At 26.0% G+C, this 18514-nt stretch overlaps 2 long non-coding RNA genes across 2 annotated transcripts; one reads left to right on the top strand and one right to left on the bottom strand.

The window, feature by feature from the left end:
- The first annotated feature begins 3454 nt into the window (after window positions 1-3454).
- LOC135121998 (uncharacterized) lies at window positions 3455-4326 on the top strand. The gene is made up of 4 exons (XR_010279197.1): window positions 3455-3515; window positions 3732-3801; window positions 4087-4130; window positions 4252-4326. It is a non-coding gene; the product is annotated as an uncharacterized LOC135121998 (long non-coding RNA).
- Window positions 4270-8626, bottom strand: LOC135121999 (uncharacterized). The gene is made up of 3 exons (XR_010279198.1): window positions 8539-8626; window positions 7785-7893; window positions 4270-4355 (listed from the first exon to the last, which is right to left on the bottom strand). It is a non-coding gene; the product is annotated as an uncharacterized LOC135121999 (long non-coding RNA).
- Window positions 8627-18514: the final 9888 nt, after the last annotated feature.

The raw sequence follows: 18514 nt of genomic DNA, 5'->3' as shown, positions 1-18514 counted from the left end.
AGCACATCCGTCCGCTTTGATGACACACTGGCCTGCTTAGGTGCTCGTGGTTTCTGCAGCACCCTCGCTACATCGACAGAGAGTAGGTAAACAGTCACTACTCGTAATTTACACCTGTAGCAGACCAGTGCTATAATAAATAGATAATTTAACTATAACTATTCGATCCTTCTCTATCTCTCCTCCATATGCAATGAACCTTCTTAGTAGGTTAAGCATTATGTTTGACCTTTTGCTAGGGTCTATAGCAGTGTGTAGCCTCTAGTAGTAGTAATTCCAATAAACAGCACCTATTGAATAGTGTAAATTACCCCTTCGAACTTAAGCGCTTTGAGAGCTCTTTTTGTTTTACTCTCCTTCTGATTGTTGTTCCTAGTTTAAAAGATTTCATATCCTTTCTATTTCTTTTGTGGCTCTAACTTTAGACAATTATAAAATTTTTTTTATTAACTATTTAACTCTTAATTAAAATGCTTAAGTGTTTTAAAGCGTAGCACTGAAAACTGCACGGTTTCATTGCTTGACGGAAAAGCAAACAACAAGCAGTTTTTTGGGTTACATGACAGAAAAAGCGTACTAACTTTGAAGTAAAAGTCATATTAGCTAACCGATTCATAACTGCCAGATTATTTTAGGACCTATTGTTTTTATGCAATAATTATAAATTTTTAACTAAGGAAAAAGCAGTTCCACCCATCTAAAATAATTAAAATGGGAAAAGTTGAATTAATTCAGTTACTAATAAAAAAATGAGAAACATATTTTTGTTTTCGTCGAGCCCTTAAAACAAAATGATAGGTATATTTTTGCAAACAGGGTTATCGGACAGACCAATAAATTCAGGACATCGCATTAGAAGTATGTCAGCTGTGCACGCAAAGTATTGCTCGTTCCTCTCGGCTAATACAACCTTATACAAAAACTTTGTGTAGTCGTTCTTTGCAGTAAACTTTTATAATAAATTGTAAACTATATAACTTAGTATATTTATCTTTTTCGCCTTTCAAGTTGACTTTTATCAAAAGTGAATAAATTATTAGAACATTAGTGGAGGACTTATTCAAGGGTTTTCAATTGGTTTGATTTTGTTTTCAGTTGAGATTTTAATGTCTACAAGAGTGATTGTTACAGCCAAATAAGAGAGCATTTTTAAGCTTAGCCCAATAAAAAAAGTTAAATGAAATGAGCTTAAAGTGGGTTTGCGGTCGGCGAGAGATTATTAAAGGGCCAATAAAAAATTAGAATAGGAAGGCGTGAATATTTGCCCAACAAATCTGTAGATTCCTTATTGGAGCCTCATTACCTTGGTGTTGGCGCAGGCCAGTTCAATAAATTTTATATTGTAATCTCATGAAACTACAAATTATTAAGCTGGGCATAGCATAGATGTAAATATATACATGCAAAACCCATGGGCTTCTCTTGACTTCATTATCTTTTTACGATTCCAGATCCTTTAGTAAATCTGAAGATGAAACACCTAGAAACGCATTCTGTCTGCAAAAGCATCCTGCATTTTACAGAGGTTGTTTGGACTATTTTAAAAATGAAACACTCAAAAAAAACATGCTGATATACTTTTTCTAAAACTCGCAATATCCGCCAGCAAACATATTAACTTCCAAAAGTTTTTACTTCCTATTTTTTAGCTATAAGTACACATAATTAAAGTGAAAGATTGATCGGTTTTATAAGCTCTATCTTATATTAATTTATTGAAATACTGGCGTCATACTGGGCGAAAAATGAGAGCTCTAAGAATTGGTTAAAGGAAAAACATCGACCAAATTTAGAAAGCCACTAGAAAAACGGCATTAAAGTTGGTTCTGGAAGGATGTTTATGGAATGAGGTGACGATGTACTTTCTTTAGACCACACTTTAAAGACGTTTATTTCAAATCTACTGAAATTTAAAAATGAAAATGCTACTGGTGTAAGTATCACACTAAGAATTAAATTAGTAATTTATTATAATTCCTGGGTAAAGAACTACTAAAAAAGAATTGAAAAAAATTAAATTTGGTCATTTTATGTGGGGAGCTGAATTATAAGCGCTCCTTCTAAATCAGAAAGTGTAAGCCCTAGAACGTTGAACGGAAAGTAATAATTGTTTTTGTTAAAGCCCTTTCAGAACCCACACATAGTTTAATTAGGGGTTTTTTAGTGCTAGACTTAGTTATTTTAATTACTAATCGGTTTTTATAAAGGTATCTAATTTTCACTATCTTCGGACGATGACCGAGTATTATTAAATTATAGACTTTACTTAAACCAGCATAGAAAGGGGACAGTACCTAATTTAGTTTGGTAAGTACCTTTTCTTCTTCTGAATCTACGCAGGTATATTTTATTTAAAACACTCATAAATACTGTATTATTTTAAACAACTTTAAGTATATCAATTTTCACTTTATACTTTAGATAAATTAATTGTAAAAACTCTATTTATAGAAAGGCAAGTTAGTTAAAGTGGCCAAACGTGAATTTATAATTGCTCTTCCTAATATCCTTTTAATTGGAATACTGTAGTTTATGGTATCATCCGTTATTTCTTTTTGGAATATGATGAAATCTTTATCAATGTTCAGATGACTAACTAATCAGTAATTAAGGAAATTGCCAGTTTGAAAGGCTAACGTTTATGGAGAAACTGTAAATACATTCCCTAAGCAAATTTTGGTGATTAAAAAAGGAATATTCCGTAATTAACCAAGTCATAACGCTGCGAAATTTCACCACCTTCAGGTCCTTTAAAGATCGCGACAGGAAAAAATATTTATTCTAAAAGAGATTTTTTCTAATATTGATAAATTTAGCAGTTAAAAAGTAGGGACCCTAGAGTTTGTTCGAACCTAATGCTAAAAAGAAAATTTCCTTGAACAGAATAATTTATATTTTTTAAACTATTTATAAATATATATATGAGTCTTCGTCTTTACATTTACCAAAATTAATTTCCTAAAAGAGGGGAACAACTAGACGTCGCTTTTATACCAAAACTTAACCGATGTAGCAACTACGACTGAGATTATCGATCTACTAGTTTCCTTTCCTATGGTGACAAGATTAAAGAAGCTATAATATTTTTTAGAGGGTAATAAACTTGAGAGAAGCTCTATTTATGACAGTTCAGTTGTAATACTTTTTAAAATCTTGTCTATTTTCTAAAAAGAATTATTTAACGTGATGTCTGTGGAAAATAGAGTTTAGTTAGAAAAAGTTTCATTCTTTATCACACAATAAATGTGCTTTGTTTATTATTGGTTTAACGATTTTAAAAATGTAATAATTTCTTAAATAATATTTCTTCAAAAAACCGCCCATTAGGGATAGTAATGAAAAACGAAGCAGTTGTAAAAATAATATGGTCAGGGATAAAATAACTACATATTACGAAATTTGATATCTATAAGCATATGCTGGGTGTCGAATAAAAAGAAATTTATATAAAATGGTTATATGCTTCAAAGCTCTGAAGTTGTTCTATTACCAAGATAATGCCTTGTAAAAAGAAGGTAATTGTCTGTGGTGTAGGGTATGTAAGCTAAATTATTAACGGAAGCTCTAAATTTGTTGATAACATTGTGACAAGTTACGAAAGTTAAATATATGCATAAAAATGAAAGTGAGTCAGCGGGTATTAGAAAATAAGTTGTAGCCAACTTGACTCTATTATAACAAATAAGCTTGAGGATCGTAAAACCACTTTACAGTCTTGTTTTCAATAATAGGCTTATTCACAACCCTTAAAGTGAAGCTTATCGTTTCAGGGGCCGTGGTGTATACTTAATACCACAAAAGGTACTAACAAAGGCATTTAAATCAATATATATATTGAAGAATATAGATAACCATAAAAATTATTTAAACATTATATTAGTACTTCACTTATAAAAAAGCAATTGCTTTTTTGAAGTTGCAAAATTTAGTTTTTTCGGCTTTTATATCTTACATTCATATCTCATAAGAATGGGATTGTATATATATTTTACTAAAATGTAAAAATATTAAACCTGTCGCAGTTTTATTATCAAGTTACAGCCTTGCACTTATTAATAATTTATTAATGTATATACTCTTCTCCAGCGTCCTCTTCCCTAGTTCCTAGAACGACTACCGTAAATACTGCTGTAAACTTTTCATTATATAACTAATTTTTTTTTATAATAAATATATTATTTAAGAAGCTCGTCATTATTGTTATAAGTTTATTAAGAAGTTGAATATAAATTAAAAAAAAACATTTATAAGATCCCAATAGTAAATGAGGCCTCTTCGGAGTCTGAAACTACAAAGTCGTCGTTTTTGAAAGTTCGCTGTTTAGTTATTACCAAGAATTTTGAAGACCAGAAAAACTGAATTTTATTAATTATAAAATAATAAGGATCGGAAATTAAGAAAATTTTTACTCCAAAGATGTAAAGCTGAAATAGATTTAATAGAACTTTAAAGTAAATTTTTAAATTTTATTTTTATTTTTTCTTATTTTTTACGAATTTTTACTAAAAGTAAAAAAAAACTTAAAATTATATATAATACAAAACTATTATGATAAATATCAAAAAATTTAAAAATTTACACGTAAAAATATATATAATAAAAAAATAAATAATAAAAATAATGGTAATATTAAATATAATAAGAAAAGTTGATAAATAAATAAAAATAATTTGAAATTGTTAAATTTTACATGGAAAAAAGTAAATTTGTGACAAACTTAACTTAAATTTAGAGTAAATACTTTACTTTTTATTAATATTTTTTTTCTTATTATTAAGATTTTTTTATGAAGTATATTTTTCATAAAAAAATTAAAATCTAAATTTAAAAATCTTATCCTCGCGAAATGTAAATCTGAAATAAATTTAATTTACAGTTAAAGTTATTTATTTCATTTTATTTATTTACTCTTTAATTTTATGAAAGTTTAATAAAAGTAAAAAAGACAACTTTAAAAGTATTTAAAAAAAATAAAATTATTTAAAAAAAAATAGATTAAAAAAGGAAAAAAGTAGAATAATAATAAGAAAAATTTTAAATAAAGTTGAATCAATACGAAATAATAAATAATTTAAATTTAAGAAATTTTAAAAAATAAAATAAAATTAAAACTTAAAATCGCAAAAAAGTAGAACTAAAAAAAAATTTAATTTAAATAAAAAATTATAAAGTAAATTTTTTTTTATAATTTTTTTTTCTTGTATTATAAAAAATTTTTAGAAATAAGATTAATTTATACTCGCAAAAAAGTAAAACTAAATTGTTTTACTTGAAGTTCAAAGTAAATTTTTTATTATATATATATTTTCCTTATAATTTACGAATTCATAATAAAAAATAAAAGTTAATCAGAATTAAAATATACTCGCAAAAAATGTAAAATGAATTTATATTTAATATAATTTTTATTATTGTTATTTTTTATTATAATTGACGTTTTTTTAGAGAAGCAAAAAAATTGATTCAAATTGTATTATAAAATTTTTTTATTTATTAAATAAATAAATTATTTATAATAATTATCAAATTTAAATTTAATTAAGAATTTAATACAAAAAAAATAATATAAAATATACGAAAGTAATAAAACTTATAATCCAAATGTGAATAATAAAAAAGAAAAAAATTAAAATTCTGAATAACAATTTTATTTAAATCAAATAATAAATTATTTATAAGAATCAATTTTATAATTTAATTATATTTTAAAAATAAATAAAAATAATAAAACTAAAAATATAAAAATTTTATTTAATTTAAAAGTAGTAATTCAATTATGAAGAAAAATTAAAAAAAATATACATAATTTTTATATAAATAATAAGAAATTAATTATAAAAGTAATCAAATTTATTATTCAATCCTGACTAAAAAAAATATAAAAAAAAATTAAATAATAAAATTTACTTGAGTATAAAAGTAATCTCTTGAAATTTAATTTATAGATTATGAAAATTAAAAAAATAGAATTAGTTTTAATAGTAAAGAATAAAATAATTATAATAATAATCAAATTTAAATTCAATTTTGAATAAAAAATAAAAAAATAAAAAAATTTAACATTATATTTTCAATTATAAAGGTTTAAAAAAATTAAAATATAATTTATTTGTTTAAATAAATAATAATTATAAAAAATAGTCATATTTAATCAATTGTGGATTAATAAAATAAAAAAGAATCAAAATTTAAAAATCAATTACGCTATTCATAGAATTAAAAAAATTATTAAAGATATATAATTTGTGGAATTTATATTATAAATATATAAAAGTAATCAAATTTTTATTTCACTTCAAAAAAAATTTAAAAATAATCAATATTATGAACTGTTATGATTTTGTAAAAATTTAAAACATTTAAAAAATATATATCGTTTTACTATAAATAATAATTAATTATAAAAAAATAAATTAATAATTCAATTCTGAATAAAAAATAAGAAATAATTATATTTATATATCAGTTATGAATTAATAAAAGTTTACAATATTATTAAAAATATATATATTATTTGTTTATAATAAATATTTATTATTTATATATCAATTAAGGATTAATAAAGTTTGCGATATTATAGAAAATATATATATTATTTGTTTATAATAAATATTTATTATTTATACATTTATAATTTAATTTGAATAAAAATTTAAAATTAATCAAATTTATAATTCGATTCTAAATAAAAAATAAAAAATTAATTTAATTTAGAATTCAATTATAAAATAATAAAATCAAAAAGGAATTCTAATTATGTACTAATGAAAATTATATATACACAAGTTATTAGTTTATAATAATAATTAATAATTATTAAAAATATCAAATTTATAATTCGATTCAGAATAAATAATTAAAAAATAATTAAATTAATTCATTTAGAAGTTAACAAAATTTAAGAAATTTTAAAAAATTTAATTTATTTTTTTAATTGACTTAAATAAATTAAATAAAATAATAATCAAATTATAATTCAATTATGCATAAAATAATTAATAATTATTAAATTATAGTTCGATTCTGAATAATAAATTAAAAAATGACTAAATTATAAATCAATTATGAAATAAAAAACTTAAAAAAAATTTAAAAGAAATATTTTAATATATTTAATTTTAATATATTTAAATTAATAATTCAATTATGAAAATATATAATTTATTTGTTCGTAATAATAATAATTTAAATACAATCTAATTAATAATTTTATTATGTATCAATAAAATTCAAAAAAAAATATATAACTTTATAAGAATAATTAATAAAATGTGATTTCAATTATAAATAAAAAATTAAAAAATAATCAAGTTTATAATTAAATTATGAATTAATAAAATTTAAAAAAATTAAAAATATAAAGTTTATAAAAATAAATAAATTTTTAAAAAATTAAGAAAGTTATAATTTAAAAATTAAAAATATAAAATTTATGTTTCCAAAAAAAATTAATTTTTTTGATAACAAAAAAAGTCAAATTGAAAATTCATTTATAAATAAAATATTCATATTAATTTTTAATTCTATTACGACTAAAAAGTAAAAAATATTCAAATTTTTAAAATCAATTCTGGTTTAAAATAAATTTTCAATAAAAGTTAAAAAAAATGCTGAAAAAAATTAAACAAAATGATTTATGAAATTTTTCAAAATAGTTTCCAACAGAAAATGCTAAAAGTGTCACAAAACTATTTTATATAGAAAATTTACTAGTAAAATAAAAAAATTATTCAACTTATAATTTAATAAAAAACATGAAATATAATAAAATAAAATGAAGTTACGTGTTCAGCACTTCTCCAGTAGATTTACTAAACAGCCTTATATTTTCATCAAGAGAAGAAGCGAGAATGCAGTTGGAATCTTTAAAAAGGCCCCCGGTGGTCATGGGATCTGCAGACATTGAAAAAATTATACGAACGGGATAATAAAAAAATAGTAGAAATAACAAAATATAGAAAAATAAAAAAAAAAATAAAAAGGAAGAAAAATAAATTTAATTATAATTTTTTTATGTTATAAAAAACGAGAAGCAAAGAAAAGAAATTAAAAAAAAGCTTAAATAATATTTGAGTAAGAAAAATTTTTCAGCAGCCAACAAACTTTACAAAAAAATTTTTATAGAAAAGATATACCCAAAAATCAATATTATTTATTTAAAATAAATTATTACAGCAACAAACAATTCAAAAAGAAAAATAATGTAAAAAAAAAAAAGACAAAAAAAATTAAAAAAAATCCTAAAAAGCCAAAACTGGAATTTATATAAAAATAATTACTAAATGAAAAAAAAATTGAAACAAAAAAATGTACTATAAACAGCAAATCACTAATTAAAATGAAAGAAAATTAACTAAAAAAATAAAAAATGTTGAAAAATAATTTTATTTTTTATCTCAAAAAAACGAGAAGTAACGAAATAAAAATTTAAAAAAAATCACTTTAATTAAAAAATTTATGTAAAAAAAATGATAAATAATTTTTTTTTTATATCAATAAAAACAAAAACGACAAAAATATTTATAAAAATTTTATTACTCTACACAAAAAGTAGACCGCAGATCCATTCAGAGTAGTAACTTCTAAAATTTCCATCAAAATATCTGCATAATAACTATTAAAAAGAAAAAAAGTTAATAAGAAAAAATAAAAAAATAGAAAAGATTTAAATATTTAAAAATTTTATAATGAAAAATTTAAAATAAAAAAGTTGTAAAAAGTATATCAGCAATAGATGGTTTCTTTTGGCAAACTAAGCGCACTAACTCAAATGTAAAACCCTTATACAAAATTTATTTTCTAATTTTAAGGTCAATTGCTTTTGTATTGTACAACAAAAGATATTTACATTATAACCAACTTGCTGGCATCTGGAAAGGTAGTTGTCGTCCCTGGGAAATTTATACTATTAGTAAGTTTAATTAAATTTATAACAAGTGGTTGTTTGTATAAGTTGCAATTTATTAAACTATTAATTAGCTATAACTTTTTTGCCTGTAATTCTAGTGGAAGTAAAAGTTTTACTTGATAGAGTAGGGTTTGTTCTCCGAGTTAAACAAGAACTTCATAGTTTATGTTTACTATATTATAGTTTGCTTATTATATTATTAATGTAAAGAAGGTAGGTTTATAGTTAAATTTTAACTAGAAAGGCAGCTTTTTTACATAAATTTTTGCTTTATATATAGTACAATAAGACATTTACTGGAGGACCTTTTTTATAGTTTGACTAATAATAGCTACTTAAATGGAAACTCAATAATTAAAATGAACCTCACACTTTTGGTAATAATACTTAAATAAGGAAAATTGTTTTTTTTATTATTTCTGTTTTTTTCTCTAACTTTAAATTCGACATCTATGAGGTATCGGACTTAAGGAAGAATTTCCTTGATGCTCACGTTTTTATCATATAAATTTAAGATATAGTAGTGAGCATTGCACAGTGTATGAGGGAGAAATCGTAAAATAGAACATTTTTGATAGAAATGAATGTAATGCTTCGAAGCTTCCAATCAAATGGTGTTTGCTCCGACATCCAGGCCCTACTCCTCATTAAGTACTGAATCCACTACACCAGAAGTCTCAACTTTGCCCATTATCACTTCCTACAAGGCCTGAGTTTAGTGCAGCAGCACCTTCTGAAACTTTTAATCTATACGTTTTGCTCGCACTAAGCTTAGTTTTTACCTAGTTCTCCTAAACATACATAACAAAATGGGTGTTTTACACAAATTTTTTTCTTTACACCGCCTCCATGTTCTCTTTAGTCTTATTAAGCTAAGTAGCCCTCAGAATATATAAATTTGTAAAGGATGACTACGAAATAAGGAAAATAAGGGGGAGAAAGAGCAAACTATTATATTGCCCAGTAGATAAGAGGTAGTAAAACTTTGCGGTTGGCCGGTAAATTGGGCGCAGGCTATTATAATTGAAGAGAACTTAGTGCTAATATCTAATTTGCACCGTGGGGACAAGAATTACCTATAAGTTAAATTAGCTAAAATTTCTAAAATAACAATATCTAAATATTAACTAAAATATTGTTTAAATGGACTAAACATAATAGTTGAAACTTTGAACTGCATCTTTTACTTAGTAAAGTGTTATAAAAATCAATACCTAATTTAATAAACTGCACGTCTGCAATAAAATAAAACATAAAAGTAAAAGTGAATAAAGTATAAAAAAACATACAATATATCAAAATATAAGGTAAGTGTAAAATGAACAGTTAAAAAACCATGAAGGAAAAAACGCTAGAGTTGTGCTTTGTAAATACCATCTTGATTTTCTATCGCTTCGTCTTTGTGCGAAATATCGAAATAGAATAGTTTTGTAAGAAAAGGGCACAAACTATACCGACTATAGAGTTTATGGAGTCCAAGCCTAAAACGACGCGCAAAATTATCTTAGTTTCGATGTAAAGGAAACATTCCTGATCCGAAGGAATGAAAAAGCGAAAAATATCGGGCCCGGACTCCCGCCACTCGGATTAGAATGGTGGAAAACCGCTAAAAACTACTACCGGGAGGGCAGCATTTAGCACAAGATCCGGGCCATCCCGAGACAATGGCTAGCATCACTGCCAGGCAGATCTCTCCGATTATGAGCTCCTCACCCAGAAGGGAAGATCCTTGCACTTGACAATTTATTTATATATTCCTATATTTAGAAATGACAGGCCCTAGTACTTGATCAAGTCAGAAAACTTCCAAAAACTCAAGTTCTCAATCAGGAGAGATTGCAGACTCCTTACAAAATAGCTTTCGATTAATGTCATTATCCTTGACTAGCGCGTACGCGCGTCACGTGGGCGACAATAACGTGCTATCTCATGGCTTCTGAATAACTTCGCTCATCAGCAGGCGATAAGTGTGCTTGACTAGCCTGTCGTAAGAGGCATTGGCATTACGCTGGAAGACGACGTCAAAAGAGTCACGGTGAAGTGATTTATTTCGCACAAACCACGGCGCGTTTGTCATGATGCACAGTAAGGTTTTGCTGCACTGTAGCACTCTTGACAATTTGTAAAAGTCTACGCCAAAAATAGCTTTACGATGCTTTTTATTTTAAACCAATTTTTGTGTAGAAACAGTGTTTTTTTTAACAATTCATTAGCTAGCATTTTTCGATAGACTTGTTTTCGGATAAAATATTATTTTTAAGAATTTAACTTCTTTAATAACCGTTTTCAGATAAGTGACTATTTTTTTACCACTCACTAATTTTCGCAAATTATATATATCTTGTATATTTACCTATCTAATTTTTTATTAAGCGCGGATAGGTAAAGAATTTTTTCTTTAAAAATTAATTTAAGGTGTTTTATAAAAAATTACCAGAACGGTTACAAGAACGGTTATAAAGGAACACTCAGGGACTTTGCAATTGCTTTAAAAAAATGTTTAAGGCTTGAAACCCTTGAAAATAGTCGTATGGTATTGCTAGCATATATTAAATAAAGGGAAGTTACAATTGATCTAAATTAGCAGTTTACCCTGTCCGTTATTATACGAACAAGTTTGTTTGTATATAAATTGTTTTTTGATATACTAATAAACATAACAATCACAATAAGTTTTTCCTTATTTACCAAAAATAAAGTACTCTGTTTTTCCATCTTGAAAAATTAAAATAGCTAACATTTAAAAATAAAACGAAGCAACATCTTTTAGTTTTTTTATTCAACAACTCCACTTTGCTTGCTTGTTCGTGACCGACTTTATTCTTAAAAAAAGGGGAAGAACTTTTATACTATTTCTTCTGACAGATCTATTATCAACGAAAATAAAAAGAAACCTATTTAGCGAAAGTATGTTTTCATAAAATATAGTAAATTTACTAGTTGAGTTTATCAATGCTCTTTTAAATCTTTATTTACTAACTGTGTTAAATGTTCAATATTATAAGTCAAAGCAACCTTATTTAGAAAAAAAAGTAAAAAATTTTTACTTTTTAAGTTTGAGTATTATTTTAACTGTTTTAATAAACCAACAAATCTGATTGTTCGTTATTATGAAAGTTAAAAAATATATTTTTTTAAGAAAAACAACTATACTATTAGTTTATAAAGTTTTTAATTTAAACGATTCTTCCATCATATATATTGTTTTAAAAAATACACAATTTAACGTTTTTTTATTAGAAAAATAATAGGATATCAAATATACTCTTCGAGTTTAAGTTAAATATATTTACCTACTAACAATGTTAAATGTCCGTTTAGTAAAATCGACACAACGTTATTAATATATATATATAATTATGAAAAGTAACAGTTATACTATTGAGTTTATTAAATATTACTTTAACTGTTTTATTAAACATTAAATCTTAACGTTTGTTTAAAAAATTAACTTATTATGTTATAAAAAAATATATTTCATAGAATATGAATCTCTCAAGTATTATTTGGAATGGTTCATCAATTATAAAATCTAAATGTCCGTTTTATAAATTCAACTTAACGTTATTATTACTTACTATTAAAAGAAGTTCAAATATACTACTGGAGATTATAAAGTATTACTCTAACCGCTTCATCCGTTAAGAAGTTTACTTGTCCGTTTTAAAATTCATAGCCAATCTTATTAAAATATATATATAAAAGAGAAAAAATTTTACTTGTAGAGCTAAATTAGTATTATTTTCATCGGTTTGATCAACTAAAAAATAAATTCTATTTAAATATTAACTTAACGTTATTTAATATATTTATAAAAAACAAATTACTACTCGAGGTTGACCGTCTCATCCAATAACTATGTTAAAGGTCTATTTAAAAACATACTCTCAACGCTATTATAATTTAAATAATAATTTACAAATTCGAGTTTACGAATCATTAAATTAACTGTAACCTACAGATTAACCTAATTGATTGTTTTTAAAAAAGAAACGAGCTTAACCGATTGAGTTTCCTTGGTTTTTAATTACAAACATTTTTTAAAATCATCGTAGAGAATTGTTCGGCAGATTATTTTCTCAATAAAGTAAAAAAGTTTTTTTTTTACAATTTTTGTAAGATGTAAAGATGAAACCCGTCAATTCTTCAAAATTAGGAGTACAAACCGATGATTACAGAACTTTATCGTAATAAAACTGCTGACTAAAATCACTAATTAACTCTAAAAATTTAATAACTAACAAAATTTTGAATTAAAATTAGAATTAAAAGGCAAAAAAATTAAACAATTTTTTAAAATAATAGGAAAAATTTATTATTTGAAAGTAGCTTTGCGCTTCTTTACTGCTTATAAATATATATTTTACTTATTTAGCGATTCCTCAAAAGGAGTCGGGTACTGCGCCTTCTATAATAATAGTAAGTATACATTTTTAATAATACTAATAAAACCAATACTATGTTAAAATAATTCCAGTTATAACTAATGAATATTTATAAAAATTATATATTTATATTATAATTATAATTTTATCTTCTACTCTTTTCTAGTACACAAATGGGCAAAGGGAACTACTGGCATGACTTTTTCTTTTAAAAAATATGGAAGGAAGATTAAATTTCGAAAAGCTATAGAATTGCGAAGTTAAAAAAACTTTATTACTACAAAAAAAAATTATTTCGCTTAATAAGTGTTAATTAAGTATAACTATCTTTTTCTTCACAATAATAATGTAACAAGACTCTAATAATTTTAAAACATAATTTTCTTTATAATTATTAATTTTTTCAAGAAAGTAAAACTTTTTTATTGTACTTTTATGTAAATTCTAAAAAATAATAATAAATTTATTAATATAAATTTAAACCAAAAACAAATCCTCTAAAAATAAAACCTTTTTAAAACTGTAAAAATTAAAAGCACACAATTTAAAGATAACTTTTTTTTTACTTATAATTTTTATATTTTAAATAAAATAAAAAGAGTTAAAATAAAAAATACGTAAATAATTGTAAAATCTTAAAATATAAAAAATTATAAGAAAAATTATTTTTTATTTTTTATATTTTAAGTAAAATAAAAAGAAGGAAAATAGGAAATAAGTATAATTATAAACTATCTTATAATATTAAAAATTATAAGAAAAATTATTTTTTCAAGTCTTAAAAAAAATTTTTAAATAAATATTTTGTTCATCACACGATAATGGAAAAACAATAACATTAAAAGTAAAGTAGTAATAATAATAAGATAAAAACTGAGTAAAGGTGCATTAAAAAAAAATAAATTATTAAAGCGAAGAATAATAAACCTAATACTGTTGCCAGCACACAAGCCCGAAGAATATAAGTTCTTACCGCTTAATACCTTAACATATAACTGCAACCTGCCTGGTAGGTGGCCCACCACGCATTTTTATGGTCGCTTTCCTTTTAAGATTTCCACTTGCCAAATTAATAAATTTAGCATAAACTAAGCTAATCACAATCGAGCATTTTAATTATACTTCAATTTTTTTTTTTTTGATCAGCAATGAAGCGTGACCCTAGAGGTGCCGGAAAGAGTGCCTACTACTGACGCACGCCGTGAGGACTCAAAAAAAAAAATATGTTTGCTGCAATATCGAAAGACCTCAGATATAATTTTTTTGTGCCGATATAATGCTATGAAGTATTAAAGAAAAGCTGTTTTAAAAAATGAACTACCCGAAGCCGTCTTGTTTTACGATCCTAAAAATTTTGCAAATGAAGAAAGAAATTTTTATTTAAGCAAGTTTGGTTATAACATGCCAGAAGCCTTTTGGAATATATATTTTGAGATGGTAAAAATGATCCTCAGAAGAAAAGTATCGTATGCTACAAAGAGTAAAACTCCTGGGGCTGGAGCTGTCCAATTCGCGCATCTAAAGTTGTTTCTCAAAAGTTTGTAGACCCCCACACCCCTAGTATGAGGCTAATACCCTTCAAACTTTAAATGAAGCCACTGCTTCTTTTTCTTCTTTTTAGCTTTTTAAATTCATGTATGGAGGATCTAGAAAATCTACAATAAGATCCCCAGGAGTCACCTGAAAACGCCCATAGCCTTACAAACGGCGTAAACCTCACTCCCTCAAGGCAACTGCCTGTATTATCTAAAAAGAGAGTTCTCCAAATTTTGTATCCTGTACAAGAAGTAATAAATAAAAAAATTTTGAGAAAATATATAAACCCTGACTTTTTTTACTTAAGGCAACCTTTAATTTCTTTGTTTAACTCAAAAATAAGACTGCCTAGAGGAAGATACAAAAGTGTTCCTATCAACCTCACTAAGAGGGCCGTCAAGAGCAAAAGAAACGTAAGCAAGCACAAAGTATACCACATAAAGCAGTAAATCCCACATTGAATAAATAAACTTCCGGTGGATTGCTTTTGCTATTTACCTTTATTAGATATATATATATATTACGATAAATACTGACATTTTCCTTTTAAGACCCTTAACGGGTTTCATTTAAAAAAATTACTCCATTTCATAAATAATTTTCGATGATTGCTTTACTTCCCTTTTAAAGTTTAATAAACTATATTTCCTTTTTTTTTTTAAGGTTTTGTATCTTATTTTCAGTAGGGAATATTGTACCTCTCTAGAAGAAACTACTACAAAACTAAAGACCCTGTTTATAAACCAAAAATAGTCCTGTTATTGCTTTCGCAGCTTTTGTCTTAGCTTTTCTTATAAATATTTTTCAGTGATCTCTAAAAGGACATTTCTCAGGATCCTCCGTTTTACAAACTCAAATTTGTTGAATTTTTCCCTAGCAGTTTTGAGTTTTTTTTTTTTAAACCAATTTTTTAAAAGTTGAAAAGCGGTTAAAATATATTATTTTAAGTTGAAAAAATAATAATCACTTTTGTGAGACCGTTTTTTATTACACTAGTTTAGCTTTCATTAAAAGTTTCTTTTTTTTGTTCTGCGTTTTCTATTATTTTGTTTTCTTTTAAGTTTTTTCTTTTATCTAGTTATATGATCTTATATTTTAACAAGCAGTCATTATTATAAAGCTTTCGCGGCTACACTTACGCAATCAAAGAATATATATACTCTAGTTAATAATCTTTTGTCCTAAATTTGTTTAACTTTTTTTTAAGTTAGAATTGACATCACAAATGATAAGAAGTCGGCGCTAGGAGTCACTTTAAATATAAAAAAATTTAAAAAGTTAGAAGTGCAACTATGAAAACCTCCATGTTAAAAGTTAAGCTCTTAATCTCTGTTTTGTAAATGTGAGCGAGGTTAAAACAAATATAGGACTTGTTTTCCAAATTACTTTTATAACTTCAAAAGAGAAGCGATAATTAACTGGAATTACTTAATTCTAATACGGATGTTCATTTTAAAAGTTACAATAAAAGGCGCAAAATCTAGTTGTTCAAAAGAAATTTCCAGCTCACGGAAGAAGGGTCACACAAATTATACGCCAAAAAAATTGTTGCCATTATGTGAAAGATATAATATATAGACAACCCTCAATACTGTTTCCCTTTAACAAATAGTATATTTTTCTAAATAATACTTCGATTTATTCATAGACAGTCCCGTTTACTAATTTAACTAAAAAAGTGATAAACCCTAACCCTAGAAGGGCCTCGAGAGGGCCTCCATTTATTACCTATATTAGCAGAATACTACAAACGTATAGTAATTCTCTGTATAAATTACAATTATATATATGGGCATTAGTGTTAATATTAGATGGTATAATCACTCTTAGAAATAGTAGTGGTATTACCAAAATAATCGGTATAATATATATATACTTTATATTTCTAAGTGCAACACTAGATAGTGAGAAAAATGGAAAACCGCAATTCTGCTAAGCAGTTTTTTATTATAAGTGCAATCTCTTCCCCCCCAACCATGCTTTTTTCGGGACTCCCGTTAATTACAACCAAACTGCTTCCAAAACGTTTTTTTAAACTTTTTCTGCCCTTCAACGTTTAAAACCTTACCTTAAGGGCACTAAAGCGTATGCATAATTACTGCGTTGTTTCAACGAACGAAGGGCGGACACCATTACTTAAGTTTAACTCCTCTGGGGTTTTTGTTAGGTAATAACTTATCCTAAGAGGGTGTTTATAACCCGTCTCGTAAAGTATATGATATTGGTGTATTCAACTACGGGACTACGAGGACACTTGGGTGTGAAGTGCAGTCCGGTAATTCAGTCAGGGCATGAACTACTTCATGCATGTACACACTTCCAAAACTGAATTGGTAATACTTATCAAGTTTTTCATCCAAATAATAATATAGTTTCTTTTCATCATAATTTAAACCCAGCGTAGGATTTTTCAGAGGGGCCAAACCTCAAGTTTTCTGCGGAAAAGCCAGAATATACATAAAAAAATTCTTCGGACTCAGGCACAAAAGCAAATCTGTTTTTTAAATTTCCATCTTTTACAGTATAGTTACTAAACGCCTAAAAGTGGGACTTTTTCTATAAGCGTTTAGCAGCAATGTTTCAAGAAACTCAATTTCCTTTGTTTTGGTAATAGATTCGGGTGCTTGAGGAGGTTTTCCTTCATCAGTCCCCGTCTGCTCTTTTAACATATACTTTGCTGGCAAGTATTCATAAGCCTCTAAGCAGTCTGTGTCGTCATTAACTTCATGGTCTTGGGCTAGCGAAAACTCATCTGGTGAATACAACTGAAGCCATAATGAATTGTGTTCCCCAGCAAGCTTTTTATGAGTTTAGCGCCGATATTTGAAATTTAGAATAGCGGTAATCATAGCTTGTTCTCAATGGAACTTTGATTTTCATTTCACTGGGAACAATATTGGCGTAGTTAACAACAAGTTCGTGGAGTGTTACTAATGAATTTTTAGAATGATAATCGATGAGAAGCGCTTTAATCACCTCATTCTAAATAGCGTGCTTTGGTGTATAAAAAAAGAGATCTTCCCCGCTTTGGTATAAATGGCGCTCGGCCACTTCTAGATTTATTCCTACGGTACTCACCGTCTGAAGTGTATTCTAAGTCCTCAGGGGTAATTGTTGTTCGAAAATGCTGAGGGGTAATCAACCAGCGATTCTCCTGAGTGTTAAGGCTTTTATCCCAGCATAATTGAATAATCTCCTAAAAGTAGGGTTCTCTACATAAGCTTCTTTTAATGTATCTTTTAACGCATAATATTCCGGAAAATCAACTGGTTTACCACTAAAGCCACAGATTCCCTTTCCTTTAATAAAAGTTGTAATAATATTTTCTTCTTTACCTTTAAAACGGTTAGTAAGGTCATTTTCTATAAGAGTAAGGTTAGAGTCCCTTTGCAACAGAGCCTTCAATTTAGGAATTGTTGTTTTATATAGCTCATCATAATATTGACCCGCTTTGTTACCTGTAGCAAAATCTAGAGTCTCTGGTCGCTCATCACTGGTCCCAGGCAAGCCCTCTGTTGGTTGCTGAAATGTTTTTTTTGCTTGATCCTTTAACTAGAGTAAGTTTACTTTCCAATACAACAGCGGGGCTAGCGGTGCTTGTTCCAGGCAGTTCCAGTTTTGAAGAGGGTTCACCTTGAAACCGTTTCAGGCACATCTTTCTGTAATCCCCGTAGCTTAGGGGGTT

This window comes from Zophobas morio, unplaced genomic scaffold (assembly GCF_036711695.1).
Source record: "Zophobas morio isolate AGI-343-1 ecotype UQ-CSIRO unplaced genomic scaffold, CSIRO_AGI_Zmor_V1 ptg000830l, whole genome shotgun sequence".
NCBI classification, from domain to species: Eukaryota; Metazoa; Arthropoda; class Insecta; order Coleoptera; family Tenebrionidae; genus Zophobas; species Zophobas morio.
Note: the sequence above shows the minus strand (reverse complement) of the source record. Positions and strands in the feature narration are given on the sequence as shown.